At 43.1% G+C, this 12168-nt stretch overlaps 1 pseudogene; it reads left to right on the plus strand.

The window, feature by feature from the left end:
• The first annotated feature begins 711 nt into the window (after positions 1-711).
• LOC100989819 (protein SET-like) lies at positions 712-11807 on the plus strand (annotated as a pseudogene).
• Positions 11808-12168: the final 361 nt, after the last annotated feature.

Raw genomic sequence — 12168 nt, forward strand, 5'->3', positions numbered from 1 at the left:
TAGATTAGTCACAGGTGAATAGAAATTAGTGAATTGGAGGTGATCTGTAGAAATTACCAGAATGTGGCACAGAGAATCAAGAAAATGGAGAATATGAGAGGTTAAGAAATATAGAGGATAAAATGAAAAGATCTAACAATATATTTAATTGGAGATCCAGAAAAAAAAAAAAAAGAGAATGAAGTGAAGGAAATATTTGAAGAGGTAATTATCTTACTTGCTACCAGGATACTTGAGTGCCATGTGGGCATGTATGATAGAGCTAGGAGAAATAGCAGGTGGTTCTGGCATCTTCCTTACCATCGTGTCTCCCACTTTGACTGCAGTCGTGACCACTGATGTGCCAGTCTGCTTCAGTCTCTACCAAGCCCAGAACTTCACCCTCTATCAGGTCCTGAGGAAAAGCAGCTTCCACGGTTTATTTCAAGCTGGATGAGGATCCAATTGATGCCATATCCCTGTTGTAGCCTTTTGTGGTGAGACAAGGCGCTCATCAGGACAGCAGATTCTTCAAAGCCTTCCACACCAATGTGAAGGACAGTAAGATGTGGAAGTTCCTGGGTTTTGTTTTTGGACAATGGGAACCAAGGGTGGCATCCCTACACTCCATAGTGTAGGGCCTGACACGATGTAAACTCCCTCCTCCAGTAATCATTCATCAAGAGTTTCAGTGTTGTGATAACCTGTGAGTTCTCCACATAGTGGCACATCATGGAGCTCATTTCCTTCCTGGATTACAACTGCACCTTGGACAGTGAGGGCTCTTTTGGAAGTGCACACCTAGCTGACCTGCCCTCCAACTCAAAAGTGGACAAGACCTGTTCAGAGGTGTTAAGCACCCCCACACTCAATGTCCATTCAGGCCAAAAGTATGCTCTTTGCCCCAAGGGAACCAAAGTCATGATGACATATGCCAGAGCTTGGGTAAAGGATACAGTGAGGATTCTTGGATTTCAGAACAAAGTATTCCTGGAGCCCCCTGTACTTCATGAAGCCTATGTCCAGCTTGTTGTCAAAGAAATGTAGATTAACTCAAAAGGAACACAGGATTCTATCGGTCCTTTTCCTAGTCCTGAAGACAAGGTCAGCTATGTAATATCCAGGGCCCAGTGCAAAATGAAAAGGCAAACTCCTTGGGCTGGGTGCGGTGGTTCATGCCTGTAATCCCAGCACTTTGGGAGGCTGAGGTGGGCGGATCATCTGAGGTCAGGAGTTTGAGACAGCCTGGCCAACATGGTGAAACCTCGTCTCTACCAAAAATACAAAAATTAGCTAGGCATGATGGCATGTTCCTGTCATCCCAGCTACTTGGGAGGATGAAGCATGAGAATCACTTGAGCCTGTGAGGCAGAGGTTGCGGTGAGTTGAGATTGTGCCACCACACTCCAGCCTGGGCAACAGAGTGAGACTATGTCTCAAAAACGAAAAACCAAAAAACAGAAAAGGCTGGGCACGGTGGTTCATGCCTGTAATCGCAGCACTTTGGGAGGCCAAGGCAGGAGGACTGCTTGAGCCCAGGAGTTTGAGACCACCCTAAGCAACATAGCAAGACGCTGTCTCTACAAAATATTTGAAAATTAGCTGGGGTAGTGTGCACCTGTAGTCCCAGCTACTAGGGAGGCTAAGGTGGGAGTATCACTTGAGCCCAGGAGGCTGAGGCTGCAGTGAGCTGTGATCACACCACTGCAATCCAGCCAGGGTGACAGAGCAAGACCCTGTCTCAAAAAAAGAAAAAAAAAATTAAAAGGAAAAATTAGGTTAAAGGTACTAACTATAAAGCTTTTTCCATCCTTTAACAATTTCTCAACTGGTCGTGGTTTTAAATTTTGCTATTTAATGCCATTCTAAGTAAAGTTAAATTGTTAGCATGAATTTTATTATTCATTTTCATATTGTGTAATGATCATTTTATTTTTTTGAGACAGAGTTTCGCTCTTGTTGCCTGGGCTGGAGTGCAGGGGTGTGATTTCAGCTCACTGCAACTTCCGCCTCCCAGTTTCAAGAGATTCTCCTGCCTCAGCCTCCTGAGTAGCTGGGATTACAGGCGTGCACCACCAAGCCCAGCTAATTTTTGTATTTTTAGTAGAGACAGGGTTTCACCATGTTGGCCAGGCTGGTCTCGAACTCCTGACCTCAAGTGATCCAACCTGCCTCAGCCTCCCAAGGTGCTGGGATTACAGGTGTGAGCCATCAGGCCTGGTGTAATGATCATTTTAAATACAAACATAAGAGCCTTTACCTCTTATGTGAAATTAGAAATTACAGAATTGATATTTGCGTCTCATACACACAAGTATTTTCTTCTTACCAGGGGAGTGGAAACACTGCACAAAAGTAACTCAACCTTTATTTGAGACAGAGTCTCGCTCTGTCGCCCAGCCTGGAATGCAGTGGTGCAATCTCGGCTCACTGCAGCCTCCACCTCTCAGGTTCAAGCAATTCTCCTGTCTCAGCCTCCTGAGTAGCTGGGATTACAAATGTGTGCCACCACAGCCAGCTAATTTTTTTTTTTTTTTTTTTGGTATCATTAGTAGAGACGGGGTTTCGCCATGTTGGCCAGGCTGGTCTGGAACTCCTGGCCTCAAGTGATCCGCCCGCCTCAGCCTCCCAAAGTGCTGGGATTACAGGCGTGAGCCACTGTGGCTGAGATGACAAATAGGATGAAGTCTTGGGGTGTTTAGAAGGAAAAAAAATGGGGTGAGAAAGGAATAAGAGGTGGCTTTGAGTATATCATCTACTACAAAATACTGGAAAAAGGCTGGTAGAAACTCAGTGACTTTAAAATTATCTTTAAGCAAATGCCTGAGAAAGGCAAAAGTCTAAAGAAATGATGGTCACTTTTTCCAGAAGTGCTTAAAGAATTGAAATGCTCCTTTGAGGCAAAGGGGACAGTCATTCTGCTTAATTGCATCTTCAGGCTTGAACAAGGTATCATCTAGGACAGTAGGTTTTAAATTTTTTTTAATGCAACCCACAGTAAGAAATAGACTATACAGGCCGGGTGCGGTGGCTCAGGCCTGTAATCCCAGCACTTTGGGAGGCCGAGGGGGGCAGATCACGAGGTCAGGAGATCGAGACTATCCTGGCTAACACGGTGAAACCCCGTCTCTACTAAAAATACAAAAAATTGGCCAGGCACGGTGGTGGGCACCTGTAGTCCCAGCTACTCGGGAGGCTGAGGCAGGAGAATGGTGTGAACCCGGGAGGTGGAGCTTGCAGTGAGCCAAGATAGCGCCACTGCACTCCTGCCTGAGCGAAAGAGCGAGACTCCGTCTCAAAAACAAAAACAAAAACAAAAAACAAATAGACTATACATAATAACCCAATCATACACACATATAGAAAGTCCCATGAAACAATATACTTACTAATATGATGCATTCTGAAATTTTCTATTTCTTTTTTTTTTCTTTTTGTAATGCTGGTTCTAACTCACTAAATTGATTTCACAACCTGCCCATGGATCTCAGCCTGCAGTCTGAAACACAGTAACCTAGGGAAAATGAGTCTAGATGGCTTTTACCAAGGGTATTGGAAGTGGGGCCCACATTGTGAGAAATACAACCATAAGTAAAAAGTGCTAAATGGCCTCTCTTTAACCAGAGACCACAGTCTGTAACTTCCCCTGCTTTCAGTGGTTACCTCTGGGTTTCCCCTGTTGTGATTTATAGAAAATGACTATCACTTTGGAATTGAGCTGGTGGATTTCTACAAAGATTCTTGGTATTTCATGGTTATTTTCTGATGTAGAGCAAGACTTCATGTGAATGAAAGCAGATTCATTTTGCCTTTCTTGCTTGGGTACCCCAGGCTGATGTGGAATAAAAAATTGTTGGGTGATTTCTCTTACATTTCTGCATAATGAGTGAGGGAAGTGTGTGTGTTTAATTCCGAAACCAATAAACTGGGTTGCCAGAAAATCATTGGTCATAAGAAGTGTATGGCACTGAACTGACACCCTATGCTATATGGGCCATTATTTTTCTTCATTGCAAAATCACTATTTTTTTTATTTATTGTTTTTGAGACAGAGTTTTGCTCTTGTTGCCCAGGCTGGAGTGCAATGGCGCAATCTCAGCTCATGGCAACCTGTGCCTCCTGGGTTCAAGTGATGCTCCTGCCTAGCGTCCTGAGTAGCTGGGATTACAGGCATGTGTCTCCATGCCTGGCTAATTTTGTATTTTTAGTAGAGACGAGGTTTCTACATATGGGTCAGGCTGGTCTCAAACTCCCGACCTTGACCTCCCAAAGTGCTGGGATTACAGGCATGAGCCACCGCGCTCAGCCATGCAAAATCACTTTTTAAACTGTTAATATTTCATATAAGAAAGGCTTGGCTTATCTTACTGAATCTGGTTGCAAATTAAGTCTTAATAATCCCAGTTCTGAATAGCAACCTGCAGGGGATGGTGGCTCAGGCCTGTAATCCCAGCACTTTAGAAGGCTGACGCAGGAAGATCACTTGAGCCCAAGAGTTTGAGACCAGCCCTGGCAACATAGCGAGATTCCATCTCTACAAAAAACAACTAGCCAGGTGTGGTGGCACATGCCTGTAGTCTTAGCTGCTTGGAAGGCTGAGGCAGGAGGATCGCTTGAGCCTTGAGCCATGATCCCGCCACTGCACTCCAGCTCTGGTGACAGAGCGAGACCCTGACTCTAATGAAAAATAATAAAATGAATAGCTTATGTAAGAGTTCTGCATTATTCCCCTTAATCCCTGAGTAAATCTGGCTGAAATACAGAGTTTGTGACCCTTGGGAAGTCAAAACTCTCTGTGAAGGGCCCTTCAAAATACTTTTTTGCCTTTGCTCTAAAATGTTAGCTCCTAGTAGACAGGAGAGAATCATTTATTCATGCATTTAATTGGCCAGGTGTGCAAAGCACTGTATTAGTGATGGCCCTATATAGACCTTTATCATGCAGTGGTTCCCACATGTGAAAAGAGTGAATGTACCATAATCATTTAGGGAGTATTTTAATAATAAACTCTCAAACGTTTTGCTAAACTGCAATTTTATATTGGCTGGGCACAACACAAAACAGCCCAAAGTAGATATAATTATATAAAGTTGATTTCAGCCCAGCCCAGCCCAACTTTCCACAGTCAACTTGAAATTTTCTCACTGTTACTAACTGGTGTCTTTCAAACCCATGTCCAAGGTTACGGGTGGGAGTGGTAGAGAATTGTCACTAGCTCTGCCGCCTATTGAATTGCTTCTGTGTCTAGGATTTAGCAGTACCTGTCCCAGACTGGGGCCTGACTCAGCTTTCTGCCAGGACTCTTCTCGTCTGTGGCTGTGCTTTCTAGTCTTCTGGGCCATAATCAAGGCCAGTACATCCAAGACGCCAGCTGTGAACAGACTAGGATTTGATAGGGCCCCTCACTGCCTGATGCCTCTTTCTGGTGGCCTTTCCAGGTTTAGAACTAGATCCTGCTAGGCTGCCTTCCTGGTAGTAGAGGCTTTCCAGGTAGTCAGGCTGCTTTCTACATGCATGATGTTGGGCTCAGTTAATATTTGTAAAACAAATGTCCTCTGGAAAGGGCTCTGCCTTTCTGAGTTACTGCCTCTCTTCTACCTCCTTTAATGACCTGCTCATTTTAGCATCTCATTGAAATGCACACATCTTATGGTTTCCTATGCTCTAAAATCAGTGCCAGACTAAGAGCTCTTCAAACAGGAGCCTTTCCCCTCTCCCCGTCCTTTTTTTTTTTTTTGAGACAGAGTATCACTCTGTCGCCCAGGCTGGAGTGCAGTGGTACGATCTCCATTCACTGAAACCTCTGCCTCCTGGGTTCAAGCAGTTCTCCTGTTTCAGCCTCCCAAGTAGCTGGGACTACAGGTGCACACCACCAAGCCCAGCTAATTTTTGTATTTTTAATAGAGTCGGGGTTTCACCATATTGATCAGGCTGGTCTCGAACTCCTGATCTCAGGTGATCCACCCGCCTTGGCCTCCCAAAGTGCTTGGATTACATGCATGAGCCACCGCGCCTGGCCCTTTCCTTATTTTTTGAATGCTCGTTGCTTAACACACTATATTACTCATAATAGACATTCAAAGAAATGTCAAATGAATGAAAAAATCAGCTAAACAATCTTTGCTTAAGTGAATTTCTGATGATTTTCAGGCTATATAGAAGAGAGTATAGGGGAGGTGAAGGCATGCTGGAACACCACTAGGTCTAGTCCCTTATGTAAAACTCCTGGGAAAAGAAGGGGAAGATTTGTGCCCCATTTGCCCCAGTATTCTTAGCCCCAAGTACACACACAGCCTCTTATATTTTCTTCAGCAGTGTTTTTCAAATGTTAGCATGCATTGGGATCATCTGGAGGGCTTGTTAAATCAGATTGCTGTGCAACATCCTAGAATTTCTGGTGCAGTAGGTTTGGCGTGGGGCCAGACAATTTGCATTTTTAGTAAGTTTCTAGGTCTGTTGATGCTGCTGGCCCAGGGTCCACACTTTCCAGGGTTCACACTTGGAGAATTACTGTATTTTCTTTCTTTTATTTTCTTTTCTTTTTTTTTGAGATGGAGTCTCACTCTGTTGCCCAGGCTGGAGTGCAATGGTATGATCTTGGTTCACTGAAACCTCTGCCTCCCAGGTTCAAGCGATTCTCCTGCCTCCACCTCCCAAACAGCTGGGATTACAGGCGCCTGCCACCATGCTCAGCTAATTTTTGTTTTTAGTAGAGACAGGGTTTCACCTTGTTGGCCAGGCTGGTCTCGAACTCCTGACCTCAGGTGATCCACCCACCTCAGCCTCCCAGAGTGCTGGGATTATAGGCATGAGCTACCGTGGCTGGCCTGTATTTTCAATAGTAGTAGCTACACTATTAGTTGAGTACTGACCAGCTTATTCTTTACCATGCACTGTGGTAAATTCTTTATATATGTTATTTCATTTCCATTCAACAACCCCATGAAGGAGAAATTGTCATCTCAATTTTACAGATGAGGAATCTGAGGAATAGAGTTGTTAAAAAACTTGCCTAGTATCTTATGTACAGGGCTGAAATTTGAAGTAAATTCTGTCTGATTCATAGTAAGTGTACAACAAATACATAATTGTTGAAAACGAATGCATAAAGTATCTAGGCAAACCTAAAACTTGTGAACCAAGTAGGTACATGTTCACATATATAGACTGAGTGTGCAGAAATCCTGTATTAGACTGATGGGTATTTACTTCACTCCAACTCAAGACTTCTGAATTAGCAAGGCAACTTTATGTATGAGACTATATTGCCATTGTTTCTCAAATTGTGGCTCCTGAACCAGCAGCATGAACATCACCTGAAAACTTGTCTAAGACTGCCAGATTTAGGGATTTAGGGATGCCAGATTAAATTTGAATTTCAGATAAACGATGAATAATGAAATCTTTGAGACATACATATACTAAAAATTATTCATCGTTTATCTGAAATTCAAGAATCTGATATATGGGAATTCTATATTTTATTTGGCAAGACTATTAGAAATTGAAATTCTCCAGCCCTAGCCCAGACTTAATGAATTAGAAACTCAAGTGAGTCCCAGCCATCAGTGTTTCAATAGGCCCTACAAGTGATTCTGATGCACCCTCAAGTTTGAAAACCAATGACCTAGGCAATGCCTTGTTCACCTAAAGCAGTGGTTAGCCAAACCTGGCCAGCTGTCTGTTTTTGTCAATAATTTTTGTTTTGAAACACAGTTACACCCACACCCATTCTTTTGCTTATGCTTTTATTTACTTACTTATTAAGTTACCTGCCCTCTTGAAGCTTATATGGTCTAGCTGTGGACAGTTGTGTTAATTATATCTTCAGGTGTAAGTAACAATAAAACAAACTAAAATTGGCTTAAGTAATAAAGGAATACAAGATCTTGCATAGCCAGAAGTACAGAGGCTGCAGGGATGCTTGGCTCAGCAGTTCTTGTGTTACAAGAGCATGACAGGACAAAGACTTTATGGCCCTAGAATGTTTGCTATCTGACCTTTTACAGATAATGTTTGCTTAACCCTGACCTAAGAGAGCATCCTCTGATCATAGAAGCATATTCTCAGCCCTCTCTAACAGGTGCTGGAAGCTGGGATAGGACAGACACTGAGTTTCTGAAAATTGAAAAGTCCCTTCTGAGCTTTCTTGCATTGCTGTGTTCCTTGGCTCCAAGAGGGGTTCGGGGGAAGATGAAGGGCAATGCAGCAAAGGAGGGGCTGAGAAGCAAAAAAAAAAACAACAAAAAACAAAAAACAAAAACTTCCCAGAGCCCAGAATACCTGGTTATGGGCACCCCCTGCTGGAGAGTTGGCAAAATTCTGTGACATTGGTCAATTTAGTCACCAAATGTGTAGAGGTTGACTGTATGCCAGATTGTGGAAAGCAAAGGTAAAGTTCTCTTGAAGAACTGACTCACAGTCAAGAGTAGTCAGGCTCCCTAATTAGATCTTTATGCTGTCTAGTCAAGTGTCAGTTGCAGTCATACTTAACAAATGATGATTGATATAATATGCTTATAGTCATTCAGTAAATAACTATTACATGTTTGCTAGGGGATAGGTGCTGGACTACACACTGGAGACAGAGTAGTAAACAAAATAGACACATTCCTTGCCCTCTTGGAGCTTATATTCTAGTGGATGTTGTGTTAATTATAACATCAGTTGTAAGTAACAACAAAGCCAACTAAAACTGGCTTAAGCAATAAGGAATATATTGTCTTACATAACTGTAAGTACAAAGGTAGGATAGGCTTCAGGGCTAGTTGATTCAACAGCACAAGACATCAATAAAGACAAGTTATTTTCATCTCATTCTCTGCCTTTCTGATTGTACTGGCATTTTCCTCAGGTTGTTCATTTATTATTATTTTTTTTTCTCTTTTTTGAGATGTCTCACTCTGTCTCCCAGGCTGGAGTACAGCTCACTGCAACCTCTGTCTCCTGGCCCCAGGTCAGGGCCTCCGCCTCCTGGGCCCAGGCCCTCCCACCTCAGCCTTCTGAGTAGCTGAGACTACAGGCATGTGCCAACCACCCAGGTAATTTTTTTTTTTTTTTTTTTGCCATGTTGCCTAGGCTGGTCTTGAACTCCTGGGCTCCAGTGATTGAGCCTCGGCCTCCCAAAGTGCTGGGATTACAGGCGTGAGCCACCTCACAGGCCTCAGGTTGTTCCTTTTGAAGTTTCAAAATGGTTGCTACAACTCCAAGTATCACCTTCAGATATGTCAAAGTACAGAGACAGAAAGTGATCATCTCTTTGTGTGGCTTTTTCTATTTTGTTTTAAGAGACAGGGTCTCACTTGTTGCCCAGGCTGGAGTGCAGTGGCACAGTCATAACTCACTGCAGCGGCACAGTCATAACTCACTGCAGCCTTGAACTCCTAGGATCAAGAGATCCTCTAACTTCAGCCGCCCAAATTTCTAGGATTACAGGCGTGAGCCACTATGCCTGGCTGTGTAACTTTTTTTTTTTTTTTTTTTTTTTTTTGAGACAGGGTCTCACTCAGTCACTCAGGCTGCAGTGCAGTGGCACAATCACAGCTCACTGCAGCCTCAACCTCCTGGGCTCAAGCGATCTTCCTGCCTTAGCTTCCTGAGTAGCTGAGACTACAGGCCTGTGCCACAACACTTGACTAATTTTTTACTGTGGCCTTCTTACAATGAAGACACTTTTCTCAGAAGCTCCCAGAACACTTCCTTTCAGGTTATGGGGCTGATCCTAAACCAATCACCGCAAAGAGAAGAGAAAATTGTTGATTAAAGTAGGGGCTTCCCCTGGGGCTTCTGAGTCACAGAGAGGAGAGATGGATGCCAGGACAAAATTGGGGTTCTGTTAACAAGGAAGAAGGGAAGAAGTGGATGTTAAATAGACATCTGCCAGCATTTGCTATAGGAAAGGGAAACTAATACATAAAAATTATTTTCATGGGCCGAGCCCAGTGGCTAACACCTGTAATCCCAGCACTTTGGGCAAAGCCGAGGCAGGTGGATCACCTGAGGTCAAGAGTTCGAGACCAGCCTGGCCAACATGGTGAAATCCTGTCTCTACTAAAAATACAAAAAATTAGCTGGGCATGGTGGTAGGCACCTGTAATCCCAGCTACTCAGGAGGCTGAGGCAGGAGAATCACTTGAACCCGGGAGGCGGAGGTTGCTGTGAGCCGAGATTGCGCCATTGCACTCTAGCCTGGGCAACAAGAGTGAAACTGTCTCAAAAAAAAATTTTTTTTTTCATATGATGAAGGAATTACAAAGAAGTTAGCTTTTGCTGCTGAACAAAACACCTCCAACCTCTATGGCTTAGGACAGCAATTTATTTAACTCATGATTCTATTTGGGCTGAGCTCAGCTGGGTGGTTCTTTTGGACTTGACTGGACTTACTCATGACTGTGGTCAGCTGCAAGTCAGCTAGGTAGCTTTGCTCATGGGATCTGGCTGTTAGCTGAGGAAATGAGTCCAGGTGTCTTTACTTATCCAGCAGGCTCTCCTTGGCTTATTCCTGTAGTAAATCAGCAAACTTCCAAGGACTAGAGCAGATGCTTGCAAGTAGTTTTGAAACCTAAGCTTGGAACTGGAACATTATCAGTTCTGCTGCATTCTTTAGGTCAAATCAAGTAAGAAGGCCAAGAGGGTGAAGAAATAGATTCCATCTCTTGAGAGGAGGAGCTTCAAAGTCACATTGCAAGGGCATGGACCCAGGTAGGGAAAGAACTTGTGACACTTTTGCAATTTATCACAGGTGGTAAGAGTAACAGGGAAAGCTACCTGGATCTGCCTTCAAGAGAGAACTATCACTTGTAAAGTTTCAATTCAACAGTATGTCTACTCTGAGCTGAAATTCTTATACTAGTATAACTGTTACTGATGGTTTCATTACACTGTTCTAGGTAGCAAAAGTTCAGGGGTTGTGATGCTGTGATTTAAAACAATAATATTAGGGTTTTCTGAGCTTCTTCCTGAGGGGCAAGGAGATCTGTGATCTCATTTTTGGCATTTCCACACAACATGGCCCCCCAAATGCCATGATTTCTATTTCTGCTTCAAAAGAAAAAACCAAGAGCACCTTCTGCCTTGAGGCTGGAAGAGACATCAGTCTGTCTGGGCTTGCTGAAGAAGGGAGAAAAAGAACAGCAAGAAGCAACTGAATATATTGGTGAAGTACAAAATGAAGTAGACTTAATAAGCCAGTGAGGAGACTTTGAAAACAGAACAGAAATATAACAAACTCGGCCAACTGTTTTTTCAGATGAGGTCTGAATTGATAGCCAAAATCCCAAACTTTGGGGTAACAGCATTTGTCAACCATCCACAAGTGTCTGCACTGCTTGGGGAGGAGGATGAAGAGGCACTGCCATATTTAACCAGTGTTGAAGTGACAGAATTTGAAGATATTAAACCAGGTTACAGAATGTTTTTATTTTTACAAAAATCCTGACTTCAAAAATAAAGTTCTCTCCAAAAAATTCCATCTGAATGAGAGTGGTGCTCCATCTTCAAACTCACTAAAATCAAATGGAAATCTGGAAAGGATTTGATGAAAAATGCAAGTCAAATGCAGAATAATGCCAGCAGGAAGAGGCAGCATGGGGAACCAGAGAGCTTCTTCACCTGGCTTACTGGCCATTCTGATGCAGGTGCAGATGAATGAGGAAAGGTCATCAAAGATGGTATTTGGCCAAATCAATTACAGTATTACTTGGTTCCCAATAATGGATGATGAGGAAGGAGAAGGATAAAAAGAAGATGAAGACAGGGATGAGGATGAAGGTGAAGATAAAGGTGATGAAGGGGAGGAAGGAGAGGAAGATGAAGGAGAAGATGACTAACAGAACACCAATGGATTCCAACCTTCCTTTTAAAACATTTTATCCAATCCCTGGGAGCAACTTGCAGTCTTTGTGTTTTTGCTGTTGTGCTCAGTCACCCCGTTGTTGAGGTCTTTTCTCCATACCATGGTTCCTAACTCATTTTCGGGAGAAACATATTGAGCAAAGGTGGGCATTTTGACAACATGATTTCTCCTTTCATATGGATGGAATCATATATGTGGTCTTTTGTGGCTTCTTTCACCTAGCACAGTATTTTCAAGGTGTATCCATATTGTAGCATGTATCAGTACTCATGCTACTCATGCTATTTTTTATGCTGAATAATATTCCATTGTATGGATATACCACATTTTATTTA

Source organism: Pan paniscus, chromosome 9 (assembly GCF_029289425.2).
Source record: "Pan paniscus chromosome 9, NHGRI_mPanPan1-v2.0_pri, whole genome shotgun sequence".
NCBI lineage: Eukaryota > Metazoa > Chordata > Mammalia > Primates > Hominidae > Pan > Pan paniscus.